General features: G+C 50.6%; 1 long non-coding RNA gene and 5 other non-coding genes across 6 annotated transcripts in view; 3 read left to right on the top strand and 3 right to left on the bottom strand.

The window, feature by feature from the left end:
• The first annotated feature begins 3,463 nt into the window (after positions 1-3,463).
• The window catches only part of LOC115282282, a 7,865-nt gene continuing 5,849 nt past the window's right edge, over positions 3,464-5,479 (top strand). The window contains exon 1 of the long non-coding RNA XR_003904569.1: positions 3,464-3,835. This is a non-coding gene — a long non-coding RNA (uncharacterized LOC115282282). The remainder of the gene's footprint in view (positions 3,836-5,479) is intronic.
• Positions 3,576-3,648, bottom strand: TRNAR-CCU. The gene has a single exon. It is a non-coding gene; the product is annotated as a tRNA-Arg (tRNA).
• TRNAR-UCG lies at positions 3,881-3,953 on the bottom strand. Its single transcript has one exon. It is a non-coding gene; the product is annotated as a tRNA-Arg (tRNA).
• Positions 4,185-4,257, top strand: TRNAR-UCG. The gene has a single exon. It is a non-coding gene; the product is annotated as a tRNA-Arg (tRNA).
• On the top strand, positions 4,599-4,671 carry TRNAR-CCU. Its single transcript has one exon. It is a non-coding gene; the product is annotated as a tRNA-Arg (tRNA).
• On the bottom strand, positions 5,077-5,149 carry TRNAR-CCU. The gene has a single exon. It is a non-coding gene; the product is annotated as a tRNA-Arg (tRNA).

Genomic DNA, 5,479 nt, shown 5'->3' with positions numbered 1-5,479 from the left:
GGATTCTCCGCCCTGCCGGTCGGGGCGGGACGAAACAGGCACCACCGAACGCTGGCGCCTCGCCAACCCGGCCTCCGGGTGACGACAACTTCCGATTGAGAGGCGGTGTCTAGGATAATCCCAGGCAGCCCTGTGCTGTTAGTGCAGAGCCCGACGGGAGGCTTGATCCCATGAACGAAACCACCTCTACTGTGAGACATGACCTGAGCCAAAATCAAGAGTCAGATGCTCAACCGAACCACCCGGGTGCACCGAGAGCAAATATCTAGGATAGAAGAACAAGTTAAATGACACGATGAAGAAGTGAAGATAAATCCAAACTATGAGACGTTTGACCTTGGTTTTTCAATAAATCAGTGGTATGGGGGAAGGTAAGAGGGAAGGCAGGGGCAGCTTACCCAACATCCAAACTGTGTGTAACCTTATTTGGGTCCTGGTTTGCACCAATCAACTGTGAAAAGATAATTAAGAGATGACTATTGAAATATGTGAATGTCTACTACGGTGAAATCCTATGATGTCTGGGATTGCTTTAAAATACTTCAGAAAAGTGGCTCATGAGGCATGGCTCAGCTGGTTAAGCATCTGACTCTTGGTTCTGTCTTGGGTCATGATCTCAGGGTTTGTGGGTTTGAGCCCCAAGTCGGGCTCTGGTGCTGGCAGTGGGAAAACTGCTTGGGATTTTCTCTCCCTCTCTCACTGCCCCTCCCCCAATTATGTGTGGGCTCGTGCACACTCTCAAAATAAATAAAGTTTAAAAAGAGAAAAGGGGCTCCTGGCTGGCTTAGTTGAGCACCCGAGTCTTGATTTCAGTGTTGTAAGTTCAAGCCCTGTATTGGGTGTAGGGATTATTAACAACAACAACAAAACCCCAACACTTTAGGGGTGGAGGGAAGGATAAAGGGATTAATGGAGCAAAAGTGAAAAAAATCCTGACGACTGATAAATCTAGGTTGGTTCATCCACTGTTCTCTGGTTTTGGGTATGTTTGAAAATTTTCATAATACACATTTTTAAAGGATGGGCAAGAATGTAGACTTACATTACCATCTAGCAAGGTAGAATTGAAGACAAAAACATGAAATGTGTCAAGTGTAATTCTTAAAAGGAGCAGTAAACATGAAAAATGTTTGGAACCCTGATGTGCTGAAAAAAAATTAAAGTATATGAAGCATCAAAATATATAAAGCAAGAAGAGTTTTAAAAACCACTAGAAACACAACATTTGTAAAGATTTTAACACACCTATTTTTGGCATTTGCAAAACAAATGAGACTACAGCAGACTAATAAAAAGGCTCACTTAACTTTCATACTAAATTCTATGTGATAGAAACAAAATAACTGGAAACTGATAATGTTAGACAAGAAAGAAAACTCCAAAATAAAGAAACTTCAACTGATCCAGAGCAAATGTTACGTAAAATCAACAATTAATAGCTAAAGTATAAATCACAATAACAAAACAATACAAAAATCAAAACGCGTTTTCATGAATTCCAATGAAAAACCAAGTCATTACAGAATGTTGGAAGATAAAGACAACCCAAACATTTCATAGAAATGTTCAATCCTGGAGGATTAGACAGATCTAGAGGATTCTAGAAGATTCTTTGCTGAGTGCTAGCATTATACCTTAGTCATATTTATATTCCTGAGGGCTTAGCAGTGTGCTTGGCATCCAGAAGAATCTTAATATGAATTCATAATGAATGAAGGAAAAGAAAAGTAAGATGAGATTTGGGCTTTCAGGGATTCACTTCTAGCTAAGAGAATATCACATTCAGACCTTGAATGACGGGGCAAAGTGCTGTTAGTAAATGATGACAATCACGACTTTCAGAGCACAGCTGTGTTCCAGGCATCCTCCTCTCTTCACATGCACATCATCTCATTTACTCCCGACGACAACCCAGTGAAGTAGACAGTGTATCAGCCCAAACATTAGAGTCCCCTGACAGTGACACGATTGCCAGTGATATCCTTGTGGTTCCCCGAACCACCCAGAGGCCTGCTCTGAGTGCTCAGCTAACGGTTCGCCATCACCCCCTGTATTTTGAAAGGATCCTACTCATCAGTTTGTTTACTTCCCTTTCTCTCACTAGAATGAAAGGAGCCATGGAGAGGGTCCTGAGGATGGTTTTAGACCCGAAGCCTGAAACCCAGCGAAAAAGCACTGGCTCCAGCGTGCAGTCTAGGGCCACGATGCTGCAGCCACGTGGAAGGGCTTGGGAGTCAGAGAGAGCTGAAAAGTAGTATCCACGGAGTGCCTGGCTAGCTCAGGCTATAGAGCGTGTGCACTCTTGATCTCGGGTTTGTGAGTTCGAGCCCCACCCTGCGTGTACAGATTACTTAGAAATAAAATCTTAGGGCCCCCTGAGTGGCTCAGTGGGTTGAGCGTCTGACTTCTGACTTCGGCTCAGGTCATGATCTCACGGTTCGTGGGTTTGAGCCGGACGTGCGGCTCTGTGCTGACAGCTAGCTCAGAACCTGGAGCCTGTCTTGGGATTCTGTGTCTCTCTGTGTCTCTGATCCTCCCCTGCTCATACTGTCTTTCTCTCTTTCTCTCAAAAGATAAATCAAATCAAATCAAATCTTCCCCGTGGCATGGGGGGAACTTGGTGACTGGTTTGGAGTAGAGAGAGCAGGAAGAATTCTGGATGATCCTGGAGAAGGGAGAGGAAGATTCTGTACTTCAGAGTTTGTTTGTTGTTTCTTTTGGAAAAATACAAGGAACAGTGGTTTTTAAACTTTTGGGGGTAACGATTTATGAAAATCTAGTGAACAGTACAGGCTCCCCCCACAGGTAGACAAGGTATCCTCCAGGTGCACAAAATGTGAGTCAACCTGGAAAGACCAACCACAGCTCTGTGTGCTCCCAAGTAAAAAACAGAAGACAAAAGAAAAAATCTGGCCAATAATAGTTTTTTTTTTAAATTATTTTACTAAAGGATCATATGCACAGGAAAGTGCGGAGATCATAAACGTACCTCTCTGCCAGTCCCTTTTTAAGCACTCCAGCGCCACCATTTTCCTGAGGGCCTGGGCTGACAGCAGAGACTGCGCGGCCGAACCCCCCTCCGCTGCGCGTGCACCGCTGCGCGTGCACGCTTGTGCTTCCATGCGCCCCCCGGCGTCCCAGCCCGGGCAGTGGGCGGGAGAGCCGATTCCACCGCATCGAGGGCGCGGGACTGGGCAGCACCCCCACCCCGCCAGCCCCCAGCTCCCGCAGGAGACTTCAGGGGCGGGGGGGGGGGCGGCCGTCTGTGCTGCTTGTTAACATTCCTGTGTCGGACTCACACGAAACACGCACGCCTCACTCGCCACGTGGATCGGTAGCCTGCGCAGCACTTTCAGGAGGTGTGTCTGGATACCAACAAGAAGAGGGGTCGCGTTCGCGCTCTCATGGGTTTATCTTGCAAGGTGCAGTTGGGGTTGATCAAAAAGATAAAGGTAAATTACGTGCAGCCGATACAATTATAGAGAATAGCTGATTATTGTTATATATCTGTATGGTACTCGTTTTGTTCCCATTTGACGGGCAACACGAAAACGCACCCGTCAGATAAGTCGCTTCACCCCAGATGGGACTCGAACCCACAATCCCTGGCTTAGGAGGCCAGTGCCTTATCCATTAGGCCACTGGGGCTTCACGTAAACGTCGTCCGATCACATGCCTCTTGAACTGTGACGCCTTGTGGCTGCGTAATGACGTCAGGAACGGAAGCTCACCAGTACAAAATTCGATTGGAAGGGAACCCTCCGGATCAGCTTCAAAAGCGGCGGAGGCTGAGATCCGGACCGGGAACGGCGGCCCGACTGTGTCTAAAACGAAGGTAAAGCCTGGGATCTAGTTGTGGTACAGGTGGATTAAAACGAATCGACCACGAAGGGACTCGAACCCTCAATCTTCTGATCCGAAGTCAGACGCCTTATCCATTAGGCCACGCGGCCGCTGCGCGTAACCATAGGTGCCCGGATACCTATTTAGAAATCTACGGCTGCACGATCATTGTCGCACGATCACTGTAGTTGGCTGCAGGGATCGTGCCCGGCTGCGACCCCGGCACACCCGTGGCACACTTTGGGGTCTGGAGCGCGCGATCCTCTTCTGCCCACGTCCAGGCGCCTCCACCTGCGGAGGGGCTGTAGCTGGCCTACGCGCTGTAACGCCCCGGGCGTCGGGGCCGCGTGGCCTAACGGATAAGGCGTCTGACTTCGGATCAGAAGACTAAGGGTTCGAGTCCCTTCGTGGTCGGTGTCTTTTTGGTGGCAGTGCTCATGCCCGTCGGTGGCGTGCTCATGCCCCCGCTCGGGCTCGTTTGTGGCTTCGTTCCGTCTTCCTCTTCATCCCCTCCCCGGTTCCTAGGGCCGCTCGGCACTCGCTTTCCGGGAAGTCCGGTCGTCTTCTTGCAGCTGCGCGTCGCCAGCACTGGTAGTTCTTGCGGAGCACGGGTTAGTCGCTTCACCTCGGACTCTAGCTTTTTGGGGTGGGGGCTGGTGATTATTTGGGTCCCCGGGACACGCGTGGTGTGAGGGGACGGAGGGTGCGCGCGACTGCGCGTTACCACGGACCACGTGAACACTACGCTTTGTCGCGCCCCAGTGGCCTAATGGATAAGGCACTGGCCTCCTAAGCCAGGGATTGTGGGTTCGAGTCCCACCTGGGGTGGTACGCGCAGCCTATGCTTGCGGGAACTTTTGGCGCTGGAACACGCGCGTCTCTGCGCACCCCGACCACCAGGTCGACGCCCCTGGTCCCCAGGAGCTCCACGTGCCTCGGCCCTGAGCCCCGGACCCCGGCCCAACTGCTTCTGCCACGCGGTTTGCCGGGGCTTTTGGGATCCGGGGGTCAGTGCGGCCTTGCGTCGCTGTGCCCCGTCATCCCCCTCGCCTTCCTTAGAAATTCTACACCCCTTTAAGCCCCTAGGACAAGTGCGTCTCCTTACCGTCCTCCTGTGGGCTGTACAAAAGCTGCGGGCGGTCTTATGGTTTTTTTAAAGCGCCCTGAGCCGCGGGCGCGTAGATTCCAGGGTCCGCGAAGTACGAGGCTCCGAGAGGGTCAAAAACAGACTCTTACCCCAGGTGGGACTCGAACCCACAATCCCTGGCTTAGGAGGCCAGTGCCTTATCCATTAGGCCACTGGGGCCTGCGGCTTAGGATTATACCATCCCGCCGCCTAGACGGGGCCGGCTGAGAGTCAGCGAGGCCCGGGTGCGAGAAGCCTGACGTCCGGGCCATTGTGTCCCCGTCTGCAGAAAACCCAGGAATGTCAGGGGAGAGCAGTAGGGAAGGGAACGAGCACAGAATAGCATCCATCACCAATACTGGAACCTAAACCCAGGATCTTCACCATCACCAGGCAATGCACGACCGGGAGGAACAAATCCGTCTGATCGGAGACGTACGCCATTATATAACAAGTTATATATAAAGCCAAATAGAATGTTCAGCCTTTTCTTTCTTTCTTTCTTTCTTT

This window comes from Suricata suricatta, chromosome 17 (genome assembly GCF_006229205.1).
Source record: "Suricata suricatta isolate VVHF042 chromosome 17, meerkat_22Aug2017_6uvM2_HiC, whole genome shotgun sequence".
NCBI classification, from domain to species: Eukaryota; Metazoa; Chordata; class Mammalia; order Carnivora; family Herpestidae; genus Suricata; species Suricata suricatta.
The sequence above is the reverse complement of the archived record's forward strand: the minus strand, read 5'-3'. Positions and strand labels throughout refer to the sequence as shown.